This window comes from Acomys minous (assembly GCF_964271855.1).
Source record: "Acomys minous genome assembly, chromosome: 7".
Classification (NCBI taxonomy): Eukaryota; Metazoa; Chordata; class Mammalia; order Rodentia; family Muridae; genus Acomys; species Acomys minous.
In genome coordinates, this window is record NC_140488.1 from 82256707 (window position 1) to 82281366 (window position 24660).

General features: G+C 36.3%; 1 protein-coding gene across 1 annotated transcript in view; it reads left to right on the forward strand.

Annotated features, from left to right (window-relative positions):
* Positions 1-24660, forward strand: part of LOC311601688 (uncharacterized protein) — a 177191-nt gene that overhangs the window by 150334 nt on the left and 2197 nt on the right. Inside the window, exon 7 of the mRNA XM_084789362.1 lies at positions 3652-3893. The gene's annotated coding sequence lies outside the window, so the exon portion shown is untranslated. The remainder of the gene's footprint in view (positions 1-3651; positions 3894-24660) is intronic.

Consider the following 24660-nt stretch of genomic DNA (forward strand, 5'->3'; position numbering starts at 1 on the left):
GCAATCACTTTTTTTTCCTCAGCAGTTAATCCATTGACATGCACACACACGCATGTGAACAGATGTTTTCTAGTACCTTTGGCAGAAGAATTTAGTGCCTTGTACACATCACACCTGCCATGTCATGCTTATTGATTGAACGATTCAGCTCCCTGAAAGGTACTGGGTGAGATATTAATTTTAAAATGAAAGCCTTCACATCTGCTAATGCCTGTCAGTCTCTGGAGTGAATATGTCATTCGAGCCAACGGAAGTGGGCAGATCAGCCTTCATGGGTAGGCCTGACAAGTTATTTTGAGTGTGCTGAATTACTTTTATTGTTACCCCATACTTATAGGCAGACCTCTCCTTCCATTAAGCTCCAGTGCTCACAGTACTCCTGAAAATAGCTCTAGTGGCTTGGGACCCATCTTCCTGGGTTTTCATGTAAATGGAATATTTGTGGTAGTTGAGTGATAAATGGTGAGATAATGGTGTTTTACAGGCAGTGAAATGACAAGGTCAGTTTTAATTAAGCTGAGATCAACCTCAGTCTGTATTGCACACTTCTGATTAGGTTATTTCAAATTAACATAAGTTTTTGGAGACTTCGCTGAAGTCAGTGGTGTTAAACACCAGCTGTGCTGGCAGAGAAGCGTGGGATATGAGAAGGAGATAGCATTCACATTGAAATTAGCACTTGGCACAATATAATTCTCTGATTGCAAACTATGTGGAGTTGCCTGTGCTAATTGGTTGATTTTATTTGAAGCAGATGTTGTTAGCTTTCCCACTAATGATCTGGAGAGAAATTCTTTTGAAAGACATGCCATGTTAGGATCTCTGCAGTATAATAAGCTAATTACAACTTTAAGTACTTGCAGTAATTAGCACAATGTGTATAAAGTGCTCCTGATCTTTTCACCCTGCTGCATTATTGTCAGGGCAGCTTGAAAAACAAAAAGGAACGCTAGCTGGATTGAGTCTCTCTGCTCTAGCCTCTTCATTTCCCAGACTTCTGCACTGCAGAGATAATAAATGCAACTTATATCCTTCTCTCTTAGGCAGCCAGAAAGGTTTAGGATCAATCATCTACCCTGTAACACCCAAAGACTGGAGAGGGAAATTTTGCCTTTAAGACATATGCTGTTAAGGCCAGTGAGATTGTCGAACATTATCAAGCCAAAGTGTTTGAGGACATCATTAGCATATTTATCTTGTGTTCATTTGTCTCTGTGTATCTATTCAGACTAGGAATGAAGACTTTGCTTTACTTAGGAATATTGCTCTACCAAACATCTAAGCTAAGGCGCTGACTCGCGTGTACCGATGGCTTTATGTGCTTGATATCCCTGTAAGCCTAAAACTGAGTGTTTCCATATTTCTAAAACTCAGGTTGATATAGACAAGAGTTTGGCTTATACTAATTATTATAGTACAGATGCAACATAAATTGGTGTGGAGAGAGTGGAAAAGGTCAAACGGGTAAATCAGAAAGAAAAGAATCAGTAGATTCGTCACAGCATAGCAAGCAAGGGCAGGAAGTTCTAATAGTAGTGACTGACATTTGAAGTAGGTGACTTCTTAATATCTATGAAGAGGTAAGTTTCTCAGTGGAACACAAAGTAAAATGTCACTACTTCAATGACTTTGTGGCCTTAAAATAGGCCTAAGAAGGCTGGGGATTTGCCTTTTCTTTCTTTTTTTTTCTTAGTTGTTCCTCTCTCATACACTACAACCCAACTGAAGTTTCCCCTTCCTCTACATCTCCCGGTGCTCCACCCCCAACTCTCTTCTCTCCAGATCCACTCCTCCTCCGTTTCCCTTTAGAAAAGGTCAGGCCTCTGGGAGATATCAACTTAACATGACATAAACAAGTTACAATCAGACTAGGTACCTCTCCTCAAACCAAGGCTGGACAAGATAACCCACTAGGAGGAAAAGGGTCCCAAGAGCAGGCAAAGCCTTTTTAAGGTATGCTGTTTGAGGTTTGAAGCCATGACAGTTCCTTCTTCTGGAACAGTTACTTTTGTAGCTTCTCAGGTTTCCTTCTTTTTTTTTTTACTTCAAGGATACTTCTTAAATAGGTGAGGACTGATAAGTTGTCCATATAAATTACCTTGAAAGAAGTCTGGTGGCTCATTCCCTTGGTTCTACTTTCTGCTATTATGTTCTGAATTTACTCCGGAAAGGGCGTGGAAATTTCCTTATTTATATTTCAAGTGTTGTGTTCTCAGTTCTAGAATCAAACATTAATATTCTTATGGTTACTCAGTTTGCATCTATTTCTGCAGAATTTTGCAACATAAAAAGCCACGGTTTTGATAACCACCACAGGATGAAGTCTAAAGGAAAGATAAGAGAAAAATGATCACAGCTATTTTGGAGGAGCTAAAATAAAGTGATATTTGAGAGATTAATCATAAGAAATTATTACAAGGAAGAGAGGTTGAAGGTTAGAGGGGATTCCAATGCCATAAATGTCTGACATAAATATTTTATATTATATAACTTTAATGACATAAATAATGACAAATAAAAGAGAAAATGTTATTTTTGTTCCTTTGTAAGTCTAAAGCTTCTTAAATTCTCAGTGAAACCCAATGGAAAAAAAACTTTGTTTAGTGAAACATTGAAGGACAAAGTTTAGAGCAAATATGGCATGACATATGGCATTTTTAAATATTTAAAAAAGGATGAGTGAATGAATGGGTTTTTGGTGAAGTTAACTTAATCTCTGTCAGTGCCATGTGGTTTAATGTATTTCCATACCCCTGAAAATACTGCCATTAATTGAATCTACTCAAAATGAACACTTATTTGCCTAATGGATCTCAAACTACTTACTGGTGCTTTATTTCAAAGTTCAATGTGCACACTGGGCAGTTGAAGTTTTAGAATGTAGCATCTTCATTGGTAGGAATTAGCCATCTTAGTAGTCCATAGGAACGATTCTCAGTGGAGCATCTGTTAGAGTAACACAAAGCTTTCTGACAATATATAGATATAAATCAATTGGTTGGTGGCTAGAGATTCTGTGTTGTCACCTTATTTTGTTTACCTAGATCTAAAGTATCTCTTATTTACTCCTTATGTAATACTGCATTTATAAAAGTACAAGTTGCATTCCCATTAGTATTTTTTTTTTGCTCACTAGAAATGATCTGCATTATTTTTTTATACTAGGAATGGAAACTACAGTCTCATCTATGCTAGGCATGTACTCTATCACCAAGCTATACTTTAGTCATATTTTCACATAATTTAGTTCACATTTTCATACATTTGAGAAAATTAGAAGTCGTTAAATTATTGCTAGATGCTTGAAATGCAATTATAATATACATAAATGAATAATGAATACCATATTAGACATAGATATACATCTGTATATAACAGATATTTGCTATAAATTATCATGTGGGTAAATGTTTATGAGTATGTATATATATATGTATGTATATACTTATATATTTGTACATTTGTCATCTTTCCAGGGAAGTTATTGTAGGAAAGACTGTGACCAAATGATTCATTTTATAATGTTGTTATGTTCTTATAACATTTATTCAAAATGTGTAAATGGATAATTTATGACTTCTTTCCTATAAAAAAATACTAGTTTGACATATGACAGAGCTAGATGACTTTTGAAACTTCGTATTTTTCTAGGTTGACAGAATTTCCAGAAATTACAGAATTTCAAAGATTACAGGCCAAGAGAAGGTCTTGGCCTTAAGAAGAATGAACTGGATGAGAGATGACCTTTCAGGATGCTCAAGTGCACTGATGGACTTTGGTGTTTCAACATGGTACTCATCTGTTCTACCATGAATTTATGAAGCAAGTAGCTCTATGTGACTCACTCCTAGAAAGCCCACAGGAACCATTTTTTCTACTTGCAAAATTGCAAGGTGGGGACAAAAGACTCTCATATAGTTGTTGAGAAAAATTAAAAGCTAATCTTTAGCATCAGCGAACTGTTATTTGATCTTTAGAGGCTACAACAATTACATACAAAAGTCTTTCACATACAATTTTCTAAAAGTCAGTTCAATGCTTTCTTTTTTGTAGTATCACCAATTGCTAGGATTGGACTAAATAATATCATTTTGCAAAGTAGATTTTCCCCTATTTCCCAATACATTTTTTTTCTTTTTGCCACAAAAGCTTGAAAGAAACAAACTCCCTGAGGTACCAGAAACAGGAATAAGTGGGGTGGGTTGGCTGCAGACCAGAGCAGCACAATGGGTTTCTGCTTCCTTTCTGTTCATCACTTTCCCTTTCCCTTCAAAGCACACACAAAGCCCTGCATGACTTTCTGGTTTCAAGCTCCAGTTTTACAATTTTTCCACTGTGTGTTAGGAAGAAATTGAAATGCAAACTTAGATCTTCTGAAACAATCATATTGTTTGGGGGAGTGGTATGGGGATGTCTTTCTCTCTTTAAAAAATGGTACTGTGTGCCACAATACACATCTCTTGCGGCTCAATGAAACACTCAGCTTTTTTTTTTAAAGCATAACTCTTATTTAATTTTGCAAAGTAGTAGCTTAGCCGCTGAGAAAATTGTGCAGTGGAAAGAAAATTTCTTCCTGATGAGGGATTATTCTCGGCAGAGTTGCAATAGTATACTGTGTCACTTGTTTCCATATGCTATTTTCTCTCCTCTGGGCATACTCCATTTCACATATACCTCCAGTACATAATGGGTTGAGAATTTGGCAGGCCTAGGAGTCAAGAAGGGATGATTTCAGTTCTAGTCATAGCAGGTAATAATTTGGGAATGAGTGTTTTAATATTGCTTTAAGGAAGTTGGAAATGACTAATTTGATGACTAATATTTAAGACAAAACTATCAGTGGCTGAACTATCATAAGAACGAGTGACCTTCTTAGCTTGGAAGAGGAGACAAAAAGGCAGAAGAATTATTGAGAGGAAGATTTCAGAACAAATACACTGTTGGTATTCACATGCAATCAATTTAGTAAAACTTTAAAGTAGATCTTTTTATCTATTATAAAATAATATGGGTTCATGGGCCTTTGCTTTGGGAACAATAGACATTCTTTTTAAGGGAGCAGTTTTATGTTGCCAGAAAATTGAATGGAACTCATTGACCCCTTCCTCAATATGCAAAGCCTTCTCTTATTAACAACATCTCTCCACTGGAATGGTACTTTATCCTAATTGTGTGAACTTAAACTAATACACCATTATCACCCATAGCCCACAGTTTACATTAAGCCTGGCTCCTGATACAGCACATACTTTGGGTTTGGACATGTGTGCAACTTTATTGTACCACACAGAATAGTTTCAGTGCTATAAACACACTCTGTGCCCTGCCAATTCATGTATTCCACATGCTCTGCAGAAGAAATCATGCAGCAGCAGTAGTAGTGGTCACATCAGCATTAACTACATTTCTTCAAATGCTGGCAACAAGAAAACTACAGTCTTGTATTTGTATGTGTTCACTTTTTTACTAACCCTACTCAAATACCGTCCACTATGGCAGGAGTTCTCAACCTGTGGGTTGCAACACATTTGTGGGTTGTATATCATATATCCTGCATATCATATATTTATATTATAATTCATAATACTAGCAAAATTACAGTTATAAGATAGCAATGAAAATTTACTGGCTTATTTTCAAAGTATATACTAAAGAAAAAGACAGTAAATTTTCAGTTAGGAAATTTGAGAATTATTAAGTTATTAGGTGATAAATATAAATAACTGGGGATATCTAATATCCCCAATGTAATGTGATGAGAAAGGTACTCCATCTTTATAATACTCTTACCCCAAATACCTAATATTAGTCTAGTCATAAGAGAAACGTCAAACAAATCCACTTTGAGGTACTTTCTACAGGATATCATATCAGTATGAGAGAAACATGGAACGAAATAAAATAAAACAAAAAAAAAAACTAATAAACTGTTAGAGTCCAGAGACTGGTGAGAGGTGACAAGTGATTTATTCAGTCTGGTATCATGGGACAATCCTGAAAAAGAAAGATATTACTACAGGAAATAGCAGTAAAATATAAATAAAAATTTTATGTTCCTATGATGGCCTTTTTAGTTTTGACAAATGTATTGTGGAAATGCAAAGGTAAGTTACCTGAATTTTTTAAAAAAATATTTATTATTTTCCTCTGTGTATCTGTTAGTCAGAAGATAAGATTATTTTGTAAATAGTTTCCTGTTCTTTTATTGTAAATGATACAGCAAGGTGATTTTAAAAAAAAGTCACAGATTCTTCCATTATTAAAAAGTACTGAATAGGATTAAATTTTTAAGTCCAATATCCTTTTGGAATGCCACGCATGGAATAATAGTTATTTCAATAATAAGGAACAGAAAACATTGTCATTTACTACATAGAAAAACACCTGAAGCTATATTTTTATACCATTAAAATGCAGGGGACATGGAGCCTAAAGTTGCCACCTCCTGTAGCCAGGTGGGACTTCCAGTGGAGGGATGGGGATACCAACCCACTCACAAAACCTTCAACCCAAAATTTGTCTTGCCTACAAGATGTACAGAGATAAAGATGGAACAGAGATTGAGGGAATGTCCAACTAATGCCTGGTCCAACCTGAGACCCACCCTATGGGAGAGAGCCAATTCCTGACACTATTAATGATACTCTGCTATGTTTACAGACAGGAGACTAGTATTGCTGTCCTATGAGAAGCTCCATCCAGCAGTAGATTGAAATAGATGCAGACACCCACAGCCAAACACTGGGCAAAATGTAAGGATTCTTCTGGAAAAGTGGTTGGGGGGAGAATAAAAGGACCTGGAGGTGACAGGAGCTCCACAAAAAGACCAACAGAGCCAACTAACCAGGGCCCAGAGGGGCTTGATGAGACTGAAGCACCAACCAAGGGCCATGCATGGACTGGACCTAGGTCCCCTACACAGATGTAGCCGATGGGCAGCTCATGCTTTATATGGGTCATCTAGTAAGGGGAGCTGGTGATGTTTCTGACATGGACTCTGTTGCCTGATTTTTGGTCACTTCCTCCTGGTGTGGCTGCCTCTCTGGACCACAGGGAAAGAGGATATGTTTAGTCCTTACTTGACTTGATATGCTGAGGTGGTTTGGTAGTGGGGGAGGGAGAAGAAGGGAGGATGGAACTAGGAGGAGAGGAGGTTATAGTAGGGTCTCCTCTACAGCCAATGACTTGTCTAGCCATAGGTATTTGACCCAAATAACTGTATGAGCTGTGGTTTGATATTGTGGAGCAGGACTTAAATCCAACCAGAAAGTAGTTGGTTACTCCCATGACATTCAAGTTACTATTGTACCAGTGGGCATATTTTAGCAGGCAGGCTGTTATTGTCACCCACAGAATTCACATCTGGATAAGGCTAATAATTCCTTTTCTCCTCTGGTAGCATGTATAGCACTTTCCAGCACTATAAAAGCTGGTCATTAGGCTTGAAGCTTCCAGATCAATGCTAGCATGATTTTTCTCCATGTTCTATGAATCAAGTATGTGGTATCTTCAGCAATAGGGTCTGGCTGTTTTGGAGAGTAGCCAATAATAATGGAAATAGCATATAATAACTGAGGATCCATCCGGCATCACTAACCAACAATTCCAAAAAAGGTAACCCATTTCTGACATTGGAAATTCTTGTTGTTGTTATTGTTGATAGCCAGTGATGTCTGGTAGGGGAATTGTTGCCCCATTAAAGGGTAACTCTATTTAAGTTCTTTTTATATATGTATAGGTTTATATTTTAGGAAGCTTCTGCAGTAGTGGTTTTCCATGTGGTTTTGTTTTGAAACAAGGAAAATAGACTGTAATTTCTAAGTCAAGTCAGCAATAGTTCTCTGTGTAATAAAAATGTTAAGATACCTACCACCAAACAGGTATTTGGAATTATAATTTTAATGTATAAAAAACTGAGATTAATGTTTAAAATTAAGGATTTAAAACTCATGTGATTAATAAAAAATCAAAAATAAATTTAAGATAATCTTTACTGAAAGCTTACTGTATAATTTGCAGGGACCCTTCCTCTCCATTTTCACCCTGAATTAGTTAACTCTTGCCAAATAGGAACCCCTTCCTTCTAGAATTTAAATTATAATACTTTGCTGACACAGTAATCAGAAAGCAGTAAAGCAATTAATGCCAGTGGTTTCAGGATGAATACAAATCATGTCCCAGCTCTTCAGCTGAGAAGAGAGTCTGAAGAGAGACTCAGGCAAAGGGAATATTCCTGCAAGAGCAGGCAAACATGGAAGCACATTTAAATATTAAACCTCATGGTGGTAAGACTGGAAAGGCATGTACAGAATTGAGGTGGACTGTTTTAAATGTTTCTTTCTTAAATTGCGTTGACCGTGAATCCTCATATAGTACTGAAGGTTATATTTGTTGAAGACTTTACTTGAACAGTATACATCATTTTTTCCTCACACTTCTGTCCATTTGTTTTTCATCAGAAATAAGTAAAAATGACATGGGATTTCTTTTTGCTCTTTTTCTATCTAGATGTTTAACCCTTAATTTTTATTATCTGAAGTAATTACAAAACAAAACTTGAATTTCAGAAGTTAGTTAGATATAAAGATATGGCTGAAGATTCAAGGTATATTTTGTCCTTGAGTTGTCCATAACAAACCACCTTTTCTGAAACTCTTTTTTTTTTTTTTTACTTTCTTTCATATCCTTCCATTCTTTTTTTTTTCTCTTTTTATTTTATTTTTTTTAATTAATTTATTCATATTACATCTTGATTGTTAGCCCTTCCCCTGTTTCCTCCCATTCCTCCCTCCCTCCCACTTCCCCCCTTCTCCCCTCCCCTATGTCTGTGATTGAGGGAGACTTCTTCCCCCTATGTATGCTCTAAGATTATTGAGTCTCTTCTTGGTAACTTGCTATCCTTCTTCTGAGTGCCACCAGGCCTCCCCATCCAGGGGACATGGTCAGAAAAGGGGCACCAGAGTTCACGTGAGAATCAGATCTCACTCTCCACTCAACAGTGGAGAATATCGTGTTCGTCGGCTAGGTCTTGGTAGGGGTTCGAAGTTTACTGCCTATTTCTCCTTGGCTGGTGCCTTAGTTTGAGGAGGACCCCAGGACCCAGATCTGCCTGTCATAAAGTTCTTCTTGTAGGTTTCCAGGACCCTGTGGGTCCTGTTATTTCCCCATTCTTCCATGCTACTCTCGCCTAAAGTCTCAATAGGATGTCCTCTCCTCTGACCCACTTTCTTGGTAAGTAAGGTTTTTCATGGGACATATCCCTTGGACTAGTGTTTTGATATAAGTGAGTATATACCGTTTGTCTCTTTTTGCTTCTGGGTGAACTCACTCATTATGATAATTTCTAGGTCAATCCATTTGTCCACAAATTTCAGGAATTCCTCGTTTTTAATAGCTGAGTAATACTCCATAGTGTAAATGTACCATAGTTTCTTAGTCCATTCTTCTACTGAGGGACACTTAGGCTGTTTCCATGTTCTGGCTATTGTGTATAAAGCAGCTATGAACATGGTTGAGCATATGTCCCTGTTGTGTGTTCGAGCATTTTCTGGGTATATTCCAAGGAGTGGGATAGCTGGGTCTTGAGGAAGCCCTATTCCCATTTTTCTGAGAAAACGCCAGATAGCTTTCCAAAGTGGTTGTACTAGTTTGCATTCCCACCAGCAGTGAAGGAGTGTTCCTCTCTCTCCACATCCTCGCCAACATGTGGTGTCATTTGAGTTTTTGATCTTAGCCATTCTGATGGGTGTAAGATGGAATCTCAGTGTCGTTTTGATTTGCATTTCTCTGATGCCTAACGAGGATGAGCATTTCTTTAAGTGTTTCTCAGCCATTTGATATTCCTCTGTTGAGAATTCTCTGTTTAGTTCTAAGCCCCATTTTGCAATTGGGTTGTTTGGTTTTGTGGTGTTTAATTTCTTGAGTTCTTTATATATTTTGGATATTAAACCTTTGTCAGATGAAGGGTTGGTGAAGATCTTTTCCCAGTCAGTAGGCTGTCGCTTTGTTCTCTTGACAGTGTCTGCTGCCTTACAGAAGCTTCTCAGCCTCATAAGGTCCCATTTATTAATTGTTGACATTAAGGCCTGGGCTGTGGGTGTACTGTTCAGGAAGTTGTTTCCTGTGCCTATGTGTCCCAGACTCTTCCCCACTTTTTCCTCTAACTGAGTTAATGTCTCTGGTTTTAAGTTGAGGTCTTTAATCCACTTGGACTTGAGTTTTGTGCATGGTGACAAATAAGGGTCTAATTGCATTTTTCTACATGTAGACATCCAGTTAGACCAGCACCATTTGTTGAAGATGCTATCATTTTTCCATTGAATAGATTTGGCTTCTTTGTCAAAAATCAAGTGAGCAAATGTGTGTGGGTTCATCTCCGGGTCTTCAATTCGATTCCATTGATCCACCAGCCTATTACTTTGCCAGTACCATGCTGTTTTAATTACTGTTGCTCTGTAGTACAGCTTGAGATCAGGTATGGAGATTCCTCCGGAGGATCTTTTATTGTATAGGATTGTTTTTGCTATTCTGGGTTTTTTATTTCTCCATATGAATTTGAGAATTAATCTTTCAATATCTTCAAAATATTTTGTAGGTATTTTGATAGGGATTGCATTGAATTTGTAAATTGCTTTTGGTAAGATGGCCATTTTTACTATGTTAATTCTCCCGATCCATGAACAAGGTAAATCCCTCCATCTTCTGATGTCATTTTCAATCTCTTTCTTCAAAGGTTTGAAGTTTTTTTCAAATAAGTCCTTCACTTTCTTGGTTAAAGTTATTCCTAGATATTTTATATTGTTTGTGGCTATCGTGAAGGGAGTAGTTTTCCTAATTTCTTCCTCTGCCTGTTTGTCATTTGTATACAGAAAGGCTACTGACTTTTTCGAGTTTATTTTGTATCCTGCCAATTTGCTGAAGGTGTTTATCAGCTGCAGGAGTTCTCTGGTGGAATTTTGGGGATCGCTTATGTACACTATCATATCATCTGCAAATAGGGATAATTTGACTTCTTCCTTTCCCATTTGGATCCCCATGATCTCCTTTTGATGTCTTATTGCTCTGGCTAGAACTTCAAGAACTATATTGAAGAGATATGGGGACAGAGGGCAGCCTTGTCTGGTTCCCGATTTTAGAGGGATTTCCTTGAGTATCTCTCCATTTAATTTAATGTTGGCTGTTGGTTTGCTGTAAATAGCCTTTATTATGTTTAGATAAGTGCCTTGTATTCCCGATCTCTCCAGAACTTTAAACATAAATGGGTGTTGGATTTTGTCAAATGCTTTTTCTGCATCAAGAGAGATGATCATGTGGTTTTTCTCTTTCAGTTTGTTTATATGATGGATTACATTGATGGATTTCCGTATGTTAAACCATCCCTGCATGCCTGGAATGAATCCTACCTGGTCATGGTGGATAATGTCTTTGATATGCTGTTGTAATCGCTTTGCGAGTATTTTGTTGAGTATTTTTGCATCAATGTTCATAAGAGAAATTGGTCTGAAATTCTCTTTTTTTGTTGGGTCTTTGTGAGGTTTAGGTATCAATGTAATTGTGGCCTCATAGAAGGAATTTGGTAATGTTCCGTCCATTTCTATCTTTCGGAATAGCTTGACTAGTATCGGTATTAACTCCTCTTTGAAGGACTGGTAGAATTCTGCGCTGAAGCCATCTGGCCCTGGGCTTTTTTTGGTTGGAAGACTATCAATGGTTGCTTCTATTTCTATAGGCGAAATAGGGCTATTTAATTTGTTTATCTGGTCTTGGTTCAATTTTGGCAAATGGAATCGGTCGAGAAATTTGTCCATTTCCCTTAAATTTTCGAATTTTGTGGCATAAATGCCTTTAAAGTAGGTTCTTACGATTCTTTGTATTTCTTCAGTATCTGTTGTTATGTCTCCCTTTTCATTTCTGATTTTGTTAATTTGGATAGTGTTTCTCTGTCTTTTCGTTAGGTTGGCTAACGGTTTGTCTATCTTGTTAATTTTCTCAAAGAACCAGCTCTTGGTTTTGTTGATTCTTTGGATTGTTCTCTTTGTTTCTAATTTATTGATTTCAGCCCTGAGTTTGATTATTTCTAGGCGTCTACTCCTCTTGGGTGTTTCTGCTTCTTTTTTTTTCGAGAGCTTCCAGATGTGTTGTTAAGTTGTTTATGTGGGATGATTCCATTTTCTTTTTAAAGGCACTTAGTGCTATGAATTTTCCTCTTAGCACTGCTTTCAGTGTGTCCCACAAATTTGAATATGTTGTTCCATCATTTTCATTGAGTTTCAGGAAGTCTTTAATTTCTTCCCTTATTTCTTCCATGACCCATGTGTCATTAAGTAGAAAGTTGTTTAGTTTCCACGTGTTAGTATGCTTTTTGTTATTTCTGTTGTTATTGAAGTCCAGCCTTAGACCATGGTGATCTGATAAGATACAAGGTATTATTTCAATCTTCTTGTATCTGTTGAGGTTTGCTTCGTGACCAACTATGTGATCAATTTTAGAGAATGTTCCATGGGGTGCTGAGAAAAAGGTATACTCCTTTGCGTTTGGGTGGAAAGTTCTGTAGATATCTGTTAGATCCATTTGATTCATGACATTGGTTAATGAGGTTATTTCCTGGCTTAGTTTTTGAATCAAAGACCTATCCTTGAGTGAAAGTGGGGTATTGAAGTCGCCCACTATTAATGTGTGGGTATCAATAAGTGGGGCAAGCTTTGTTAATAACTCTTTTACAAATGTGGGAGCCCTTGTATTTGGAGCATAGATGTTCAAAATCGTGATGTCTTCTTGGTTGACTTTACCTTTGACGAGTACGAAGTGTCCATCCTCATCCCTTTTGATTAATTTTGGTTGAAAGTCTATTTTATTAGATATTAGAATGGCTACCACAGCTTGTTTCTTGTGACCATTTGCTTGGAATATTTTCCCCCAACCCTTTACTCTGAGGCAATGTCTGTCCTTGTGGTTGAGATGTGTTTCTTGAATGCAGAAGAATGTTGGGTCGTGTTTATGCAACCACTCCATTAGTCTGTGTCTTTTTATTGGAGAATTGAGACCATTGACATTGAGAGATATTAATGACCAGTGATTGGTAAGTCCCTTCATTTTTGGTATTTGTAAGAGTCAAGATTTTGTGAGGTTGTGATTTTGCAATGGTATAGTTACCCATTTCCTATGTAGTTTTGGTTGTAGACCAGTTGGGGTAGAGTTTTCCTTCTAGTAACTTCTGTAAAGTCGGATTTGTGGCTAGGTACTGTTTGAATTTGTTTTTGTCATGGAATATCTTGTTTTCACCATCAATGGTTATTGATAATTTTGCTGGATATAGTAGTCTTGCCTGGTATCTGTGTTCTCTTAGGGTTTGCAGAACCCCTGTCCAGGCCCTTCTGGCTTTCATGGTCTCTGCTGAGAAGTCAGGAGTAATTCTGATAGGTTTGCCTTCATACGTTACTCGGCCTTTTTCTCTTGCCGCTTTTAATATTTTTTCCTTGTTCTGTATATTTTGCGTTGTTATTATTATGTGACGGGAAGATTTTCTTTTCAAGTCTATTCTGTTTGGTGTTCTGTAGGCCTCTTGTATGCTCGTATGCATCTCCTTCTTCAAATTGGGGAAATTTTCTTCTATTATTCGATTAAAGATATTTTCTGGACTGTGGAGTCGGTTGCCTTCTCTTTCCTCTATCCCTATTATTCTCAAGTTTTGTCTTTTCATGTTATCTTTTATTTCATGAATGCTTTGTGTCAGGAGCTTTTCAGATTTAGCATTTTCCTGGATGGTTGATTCCAGTTCTGCGATTGTATCTTCAAGTCCCGATATTCGTTCTTCCATCTCTTGCAATCTGTTAGATAATGCCACCTCTGAGATCTTTGTTTTCTTCTTTGATGCCTCTTGATCACGTTTTTCTTCTGTGTGTTCCTGTATCATAGCTTCCATTTTTATCTTCATGTCTTGGACTGTTTTAATGATTTCCTTCATCTGGTTATTTATATTTTTCTGAAATTCTTCAAATGCCTCTTTATATGATTCTTTTAACTCTTCAGCCCTCTTGTTTGCCTCCTCCTGCAATTGTTTACAGATTTTAATTGTTTCTTCCTTTATCATTGTCTTTACTAGGGCTTTGAGGTCCTTTTCTTGACTATCCATTGCTGTTAGGTTCTCCAGGTTGTTTTCATTGGGAATGCTGGGATCTGGAGATGCCAAACTGTTTTGGTTTTTGTTAGCATTCTTTCGTTGTCCTCTTGTCATTTTGATGTCTCTGATGTTGGAAGATATTTTGTAGTGACCTTCGCTGGTTGAGAGTGGCTGAAACTCTTTCCTTTGGTCTTTTATCCTAAGCCACTAACAGACTTAATTGTGAGTTATAAGACACATTACTGTCTAGTTCTTTTGAATTTGGACTTCTGCAATCATGACTTTTGGAGTTTAAAGTTAGGCTTTAATGCAGTCACCAATTAGATTTCTTTCAGTGCATTGCTCATTCTTTTCATGATCTCCTTCCCTTCTTTGTAAAATGCTAACCTATGTCTTAATGCTATAGCAAGTGTGCAACTTAAAATAGTACAGTTTATGTTCTTATACTAGTGCCTGGCATGTAGTAAGGACTCAACCCATCATGGCAGTAATGATGACAGAGACATATTATCATACAATATCATAAATATCTAGTTGCTTAGACCTACTACTTACTTCTCTTGAGATGGTGAGATATTTAAGGACAGAAACCATGTTTTATTTCTTTTCCTATTTCTAGTAAATAGAAATGTTTAATACACATATAGGATGTACTTTAATTTACATGAACATGATAAAAATTACAGTAAATATTATTAATTATGAATTTTGGGAAGGTAGATATCATAGAAAAACTAAAGAGAATTTGAGATAGTTCACTTATGTGTAACAGCCAACACATCTAGTTTTTCTGTAAAGCCTGAGAGAAAATTAACCAGTTTTTAAAAAATGAACACCAAAACTTGTCATAAATTCTTGGGAATTCTGGAAGTTGATCTCTTTTTTAGATTTTTAATATAATTCTATATTTTATTATTGAGAGTAAATTTAATTTCAAATATTTACTAATACACAAAGAGACTTTAGTTTCTTAATTTTTTAAATTTTTTTATTAATTTATTCTTGTTACATCTCAATGGTTATCCCATCCCTTGTATCCTGCCATTCCTCCCTCCCTCCCATTTTCCCCTTATTCCCCTCCCCTATGGCTGTGACTGAGGGGGACTTCCTCCCCCTGTATATGCTCATAGGGTATCAAGTCTCTTCTTGGTAACCTGCTATCCTTCCTCTAAGTGCCACCAGGTCTCCCCCTCCAGGGAACATGGTCAAATATGGGGCACCAGAGAGTGAGTTAACCCAGAAGCAGAAAGAGTTAAATGGTATATACTCACTTATATCTGCATACTAGCCCAAGGGGCATGTCCCACGAAAGCCTTCACTTACCAGGAAACTGGGACAGAGGGGAGGACAGCCTATTAGGACTCTAGATGAGAGAAGCATGAAAGAATAGCAAAGTAGAAGGATCCACAGGGTCCTAGAAACCTACAAGTAGAACATTATGATAGGCAGATTTGGGCCCAGGGGTCCTGCTCAAACTAAGGCACCAGCCAAGGACAATACAGGCAGTAAACGTTAAACCCCTACCCAGATCTAGACAATGGACAGAACACTCTCCACAGTAGAGTGGAGAGTGGGGTATGACTTTCACACGTACTCTAGTTTCTTAATTTTTGAAATAAAAATATAATTACATCAAAGGACTTGTTTCTTAAAAAAGAAAATAATTTGAGAAATTAGTTGTAGTGGAATTGCTGGTAGAGATTGGTATTGAAAGAGGTTTTGAAATGTATATGACTGGCGTTATAAAACAGACTAGAATGATAACAAAACAATTAAAGAAGATTAGTTCATTTGGGTGCTTATTCACATTTTAAACATACATGTTATTTATTTATTCTGTGTGTGTGTGTGTGTGTGTGTGTGTGTGTGCGCGCGCGCATGTGTCACAGTGTAGCTAAGATGGTCAGAGAACAACTTTCAGGTGTTGGTTCTTTCCTGCCAGTATGATGACTCAGGTCATTGGCCTTGACAGCAAGCACCTGTACCCACTGAGGCATATCATGAGCCCTTTGTTCAATTTTGACAATAATGTATTTTCTTTAAAGTTATGCAGTAATTAGTTATCCACATGGAAAGCTTTTTCATTGTGTTATATTTATGACATATAGTAGTTATTTTCCAAATTATTTTCACAATAACTAGAAAGAGTTATGCACAGGAAGAGTGTTCAAAATGACAAACTATCTGGCCAGAAGCCTACCAAATGCTTGACAACTTAACCCAGCTCCTCTTTTCATGACAAACTATTAGCCAAGCTCATATTCTTGACATGTGTTTGGAAGTCCATATTTGATTCACATGATTTAGGCACTTGAGTTATAGCACTTCATCTTATGGAATGTAAGAGTGATTTTAGTTTTCACTATGTTACAACAATACCTTGGGAGTATCATCTGTATTTGGGGGATTGAGCTGTTTGGCAGTGGTTGCTATGGTTAATTCTTTAATGTTGCTTCTCAGATTGAATTGTCTAGGCCTATAACTGACTAAATTTGGCTCACGGAATTCCAGATGCTCTGATAATTATAGTACTAGACTACAATTTCTGTTCTCATTTGTCCTTTTAAAATACTTTCATTCCTCATTTGGTCTCTTTCACCCAGTGTTTAAGGGTTATAACTTTTATGAGTGAAATTTAGTTTTAAATGGAAGACAATTTCACTCTTACAACCATGGTACTAGTTAATCATAAGTTCATAAAAAGCTAACATACTGGGTCAGAGAGCCAGCATTAAAATGTGATGCATTTGGGGAAAATAAATTAAAAAGGTCTGGTAGAAAGCTTGCACTCTGGAGTTTTTTTCCCCGCCATCTGTCATCAGAGGCATAAACCTGTGCCCTTGTATGTACCCAATTGCAATGTATCTCTTCTATCTAAAGCCAGATAATTACAAGGTTCCATAGTCCCTTGGCAGATTGAATAAAGGGTTACTTTAATTTCTTTTCATAGGCTCTAGATGTATATTGTGCTCTACAAAGACACTGCACACAGTTATGTAGTATGGTGACTATAAGCATTATATAAATTAGTATCTATTTAGCTAATGGTAGCTGGTGATTGGCTTAAGAGCATGTAACATGTAGTAGACTTTAGGATGTGAAATAGGCATTTTTTAATCATTCATTTCATTAAGAAGTTTCATTTACAAATTAAGCAATAGATACTAGATGTTCAGGGCTCAATATAAATGACATATAGTCATTGGAACAGAGGGAAGCCCACTGTCATTATTTATGAACTCATTACCATTATTTATGAGGGATATATTATAGAGAAGTTATAAATGTACTGGCTGGTAAAGAGATAGTCTCTTCAGTTAAGGGATCTTTCATATAATTTCTAAAAAACAGGAAAGAAAGACATTAGCAAAAGGTTTGCTTTCAAAGGAGAAGATAAGGTGTTTGTGAGCAAAGATTTCTTTTTCCTCTTAAAAAATGTTTGTACTACTCAAAAGAAACCCAAACCAGAAAAGAAGCCAGAGATAAGAAGTAAGAGACTGTTTAGCAAGAGCTTGGGTTGGGTAGCTGAATGGTACACTGAGCACCTAATTGCATAGAGTACGAGAGGCCTTGGGTTTGATTCCAGAGACATCAAAACTCCAAATCAACCAATTAAAATAGATTATCAAGTTTGTTTGGTAGAAGATGAAATGAGGATAGTTCACAAAAATGTAAATTTTAACTTAAAGTAAAAATATATGTGTTTTTAGCCATAACGAAGAACAATATCTTCGCTGCCTCTTAGTACTTTTACATATAATTTAAGATCATTAAAAATTATAGTGTATTCATTTAAATAAGTAATTTAAAATAAAATATCTACTCATGGTATGAGAAACAATAGACAGGAATTTTCAGAGCACCCCCTGGCCTCCAAAAATTCTAATTTATGGTGGTAATACAAAGAAAGCAATCAAAGTAATTTAAGGGCTTGAAAAATTCAAGGAATAACAAAGATTAATCTAACTCCCCTTGCTTTACTTCAAGGTGAGAAGGATGTGGGGTTACTAGGTTGGTAACTTCAACTCTAGAAATCATTTGGTTGAGGAAAGATAAGCATTAGTGAAGAGTAGTTTTTAAAAAAAGAACAAGATGAATTATTATTATTTGTTAAAGTTAAACAATTTTAAGTTTCAAATGCTCAGTTTTCAATTCTGAACCCCTGTCTAAATATTGTCTGAATGCACAAATTTTAATTGTTAGTTTTTTTCTGTATCACGGTAAACATTCATTACCAAAGTAACTTTTTGGAACATTTCTATGACATAAACATTTTTTTCTTTTGTTTATTTTGTGCCTCTGCCTCTCTTCCCCCAAATAATCACTTCTCTGATTTTTGATACTATGGAATAGATTTGTCTTTAAAAGAGTTTCATACTTTCTAGGTATAACAGATAGATATGATTCTATAGATATATAAGACAAAATAGCTAAGGTCTGCAAAAACCTCAGGGACCTACAGAATAGGGCATTTAAATTTTTTTTTTATTCTAAAGATTCTTTGACAACAAGACAGGTTAATTCCTGACAACACCCAGCCTACCTCAAAGAAGATGCTGAGCATCAGTGAACCTCCTTATGGAGATGGCTTCAAATCTGGCAAACCAGCCACTGGACAAAAGGTCCTCATCTCTGCCACAGACAGAATTCTGCCTGAAAATGGGCAAGCTTGGATGCAGGCAGAGCCGATGGCCAAACTCTGCCAATACAGGGTAAGCAAGTCCTCAATAGTTTCTGCTTTGCAAATATGTCTGTCAGATATATTTGGGTAACTATTCAGGCACTAAACTGTCTCTGTCATTTTTTTTTTTCACTTTGGAAGCTGCTAACCTGCGCTTCCAGTTCACTCAGATAATTAAGTTTTATTCCTTCTCAAGTCTCTGATGAGGTTGAAGACCAGATAGTTTAATCTTACAATTAAGCTCAGTTGGTTAGAGGTTAAGATGCTTTTACATCTAGATAGATGTTTTAAGCTAATAGAGATGAGATATGATGGATATTGATTTTCATTCAGAATTTTAGACTCAACAAGATAGGAAAGATGTTTACTTCAAGTTTGCCACAAATAGCCAAATCACCATGAATGTAATATTTATATAATTCCTCATTGTTTCATGGTTCTTCCTGCTGTGTGTAGTTTATTTTATTTATGTGTAATAATATCAATGCATAAGTTTAAATTTTTATAATAAAAAAGTTTCATACTCAGAGGATGTGCTTAGTCCTGATGTGACTTGATGTGCGAGGTGGGTTAGTGTGCAAGGAAGGGAAAAAGGTACGAGGGAGGGAGAATGGCACTAGGAGGAGAGGAAAGAGTTGGCTGTGATAGGGATGTAAAGTTATTAATACTTTTTAAAAAAGAATTTCACCCTCAAGCATCACTAGAATGTTTTAATCCCAGTAGCCTCTGAGCAGGTCCTCTCTAGCTCCTGGCTCTCGGGCCTAGCTTAAGCCTCTATCCCCAGGCACTGTACATCTTTTTAATACATTGGCACCTTTCCATGATGTTGGACCAAATGAAAATAAGGCTTTTTGTAGCAAAACTTATCCAGTTTTTGAGATGAGATTCAAAAGTGGTTGGAGTGGGAGAAATACTTTTGCCAGGTGTGATAAAGCTATAGAAAGGCCTTTGTATATGGAGAGTCGGCTTTCACTGTTGAAAATGCTGCAGAATGCTTTTCCTGCTGATTTTGTCTGCCCCCCTATTCCTCTGCCAGAGCTGTAAGTAAGTTTATCTTGAGAACTGGATGAGCTTGCTGAAGATAAAATCTCATAAGAATGTGAGTTTCTCTAACTCTTGACTCCCAGGCATTGTTTGCTCTTATCTCAGTCTAATACACAGTACCCCTCAACTTGTCAAAACTACCATCATTCCTTCTTGCTCTTGTGACCGCAACTCCTTGATGGATTTACAAAGTCTTGGTTTTTAATTTGTCCAAGATTATCTTGTTGAAAGGATGGTAATGATGACTTTTTAAACTCTTTACATGTTGCAATTGAAACTAGGTCTCTTCCATCTTGAGTTTTGAAAGATTTTTGTTGTTGTTGTTGCTGGTTTTTGTTTTTTTGAGACAGGGTTTCTGTGTGTAACCCTGGCTATCCTGGACTTGTTTTATACACCAGGCTGGCCTCGAACTCACAGAGATCTGCCTGCCTCAGCCTCCTGAGTACTGGGATTAAAGGTGTGCACCACCATGCCTGGCTAAAAGATATTTTTATTAAGTGTGCAATTTTAGATCTTTCAATGCTTTAAAGATACATTTATAGTGCCTTTAGGCTTGAATAGATTTTAATAACAAATTTGAAGTTATTTTTCTTTCCTAATAACTATACACAGTTTGCTTACTCTCTTGTGATTCCATTGACTACTTTGTCTTTATTGTTTCTTTTCAGAAATTTTATCATGGTATGTCTTTGTGTGATTTCCTTTTTGTGGTTGTTGTTTATCTTCCTTATAATTTGGTGGCATTCTTGGTTATGTGGATTTAAAGTTTTCATAATTTTAGAAAACTTTCAGCCATTATTGAATAATTTTTGTATTTATCTCTCTGGTTTTTTTTTTTTGTAATGCCAATTAAGGCTAATGTATTAAACGTCTCAATATTATCTGACAGATCATGAGTTTCTATTTGTTTTCAGATAGTTTCTGGTTATACTTTAGGTCAGATATGTTTTACTTTTTTGCACATTTGGATTTATCCACAAAATCTGAATTATATTTTACTTGATCTTATTACTATGATTTTGTCTTTTTTTCAATTTTATTTTTTCTTATTTTGCTGTATAAATTACCGTGTGTTTTAAAAAAATCTTTGAAAAAAGTGGTGTTGCTGCTGAGAAATTTTAAAAGCTTTAAGCAAGGAAATAAGTAAAGTCAAAACAAATGTGGGACTTTATTCTAATATCAATGTATTTAAATATGTTAATTTAATGCATTTGCATATGTTTTGTGCCTTAAATATGGTAACTGAGAAGCCTATTCTAGAAAGTATATGCAAGGCTGATAGAGATAGGAAACTGACAATGGCAGGGGGTGAGCATTTGTTTTCTATGTTGGAGAAAGACAACAGACCCTAAAAGAAGTAAAAGACTGACTCTTGATATTCAGAATGGAGACAGTTCATTACCAAAACTAGATTAAAATAATTTCATTAATGTTTTACATGAGAGGGCAGAAAAAAATAACTTTTGCTGGGGGGCGGGGATAAAATTGCCCAATCCTCCAATTACTTTTACTATGATGTGAGCTCACATCTCATAAAAAAAAACACGCAAAAAGTATTTTCTTTATCTGCTTGGCAGATGCATTTCAATTGCGGTTGGTAGGGTATGATAACAAATGCCTTTAATGATCTGCTGCCTTTCAGAGTTCTGCAAAGAATGCTTTTTAATGTCACAGGTGCTAGAAGAAGGATTTTTCATAGCAGTCTTCCCAGTATTTTAGATGTAATTTTTAAAATTATTACATTCCCTCCCTCCCTCTCCTACCCTCCCTCCCTCTTACACTTCTCTACATCTCTACACACACAAAACACACACACACATACACACATACACACACACACACACACACACACACACACACACACACACACACACACACCATATGCTTGTGTGAAGGGCTGAGAACATTTGCAGAAGATAGTGCTTTCATTTTACCATGTGTGCCTGGGGGAGAACTCATGTCTTCGGACTTGAAAGCAATCACCATTACTGTTCTCTCCCACCCTCAGCCATCTCATCAGCCCAGGGACATGATCTGATCTGTTCTGGTGGGGCACATGGCACATGTGTTGAAGTACCTGGGTTTTCTTCCTATACCTACAGGTCCCTTGTGCCCTTTCTTGGATTTATATTACCATCTTGGATAATGACTTTAGTTTTCCCCCAATGTGTGCCACTCTGTGCTATAATGTGCTAGACGAGATACCACCACCACACCATCACTGGGTGGAGGATGATCATCATCTATATTTTTAGAAAGTCCAATCAGAAGGAAATGAGTTTTGGGATACCTCCTGAAGTGACATTTTTACTCTGAGGGACCTATGATAGATTTTTTGCTTCAACAAACTTCTTGTTCTGTTTTTGCATTACAGACATTGACTCTATTGATCTGTACAGTTAGGATGACCTCTTCTTATTTAAAAGGAGAGATGCTCCCAGGATGAGAACTTCATCTTGCCCAAATCTTTATAAACTTTCAACTCTTGGGTCTTGAACTCTACTTACGTTCTTCTTTTTCTTCTTTTTTTTCCAGCTGAGACAGTGAGAAAGATAATATATTGTACATGAGTTACACTTGGTCACAAGTGAGACTAGAACTAGTCCAGAATGCCAAAAATCCAGGGCATGGGCCACCAGGACTGTTTTGGTTGTAAGGAAGGTAGTCAATCTCTCAGGTGGTCTCAGCGAGCAGATGTTGATGTCCAAGATGCACTGAGACTTATTACTAACAGCAGCATACAGTTCAACAACTTGTACTGGTGTCCTGGCCTTCAACATCACTTAACTTTGCTCCTCCAGCTTTCGTGAGTGCCCAGGCTAATATATTTGAACTTCTGCCTTATCTTTCTTCTCTTGCTCTCCAGCTTACACATTCACTTCTTCCTCCGTTTGACTCTCATGGTACAAGAGTTTCAAGGAAGATGTCACTAAAGTCAAGAGCTATTTGCATTATCTATTTTACATACTTCATCTCTAGGCCTTTGTTTGAGATTCATGCCTATAACACTGACAAAGCTTTCTGTGAACTTAGCCTAATGAATGTTTTTATTCCAAAATCTAGCATACATTCAGTCGTCTTTGTCTCAAGTTTGAGTCCTTTGATAATTTTTCCACCTTGCAATTATTAAGGCTTAATGGCTACCAGGAATAGTAAAATAATACTTATTTTGTTATGGTAAATGAAATGATAAAATGAGTTTTTATATTTTCCATTCTGCCCATACAGTCATATCTTTAGGACAATTACATTTACATATGTGAAAATTAATGTTGTATACAGCTAATATTTTTGAAATATCACAGTTTATATTTGGATTATAATATAATAGAAATAATTCAAAATAAGGCCAAATGCACTATTTTTTCTAATTATTTAGAATTCCTTTAGGAGGTTTTTTAATTAGCTAAGGGCAATTTAAATACTGTTTATCATAGAATTATTGTGATGAGTATATGTTCAGCTTAAGAGGTTTGTGGAAATATTGTCAGTTTCTCTAAGAAATGAATGTGTTTTGACATTATTTTGGTTCAAATACCTCCCTCTGTATATGTACAAGAAATATAGAAAAATACATTCAGTTGGTATTTGGACACAGGCAAAGAACACTAGATTAAAAATAATCAGAATAATAATGTGTATAGGTATCAAAATTTATTAGAATCAGAGTACTTACTAATTCAAAGCAAATGAGATCTCTATATTGTTAATTGTAGCTTGGCATCTTTTATAAGAAAGTCTCATGTAGTGAGCATATTGTCCCTTCAGTAAATGAGTAACGATTACCTTGGAGATTACTATGCTTTATAAGCTCACTTTCTTACTTTACATGTGCCTGACACTGATTCATACAATATAAAAACAATACAAGCCTGATTTGCAGAATTTAAGTACTTTATTTAATTGTTGTTCACAACAGAAAGTTATGATGTACAGAATTTTGAGTATGTAGCATATAATTTCTTTTTCAGATTTTCAAAGTGGTAGGCAAACTACTTTATTTTGAAGCTATTTTGAAAAACTCTGACTTCAGTGTACTCCCTCCTGCCAGAATTGAAGACTTCTACTCAGAGACGTAATATTAATTTTATAGTAGCAGAAATTATTTTCTTGGAAGCGGTTCCACTTTATCCCAAAATACATCCTCTTTAGATTAAGTGTGACATCTAGAGTAGCATGTAGAATTTTATAGCTTCAGTCTTTGTGGAGGAAAAGATCCGCATGATGAGTAATCAGGGAGCCTGACTGCAACCAACTTGCCACTTCTTAGTTTTCCATAAATGGTTTTTGGTAGCTTCGGATATCAAAGGAATTGATTAGAACTCTCCATTTTTTTCTACATGCAAAGTTAAGTGGAGAGTTTGGCACAATTATTCTGATTGTTGAGAGGGAGTAAAACATAGCTCGGGCCCTGTAGCTGGATTGCATGGATTTTGATCACATCTGTACCAGTGTGGTCCTGAGTAATTTATTTAACCTCTCTGGCCTTGGTTTCTTCAACTGTAAAACAGGAATGTTAACATTATCTGGATAATATGGATAATTCTATGATTCATAGAATTAAATGAGTTCATATACATAAATAGAATGGTGTCAAACACATACTGAACTCTGAATAATTGCTAGTTATTACTATGGTTCAGGTAAATGATATTCAAGTTCACATTCTGGGAGTGATTTTCATTGATCAATTAAGTAAATTACTCTTACAATTTAAACATTTAAAAACATTTGGAAGCAGTCCACTGATTTATGTATAATGGTGAGGGGAAATGTGCTCTGTGGAGAAAGAAACCCACCCTTTCAGAAGAAACAT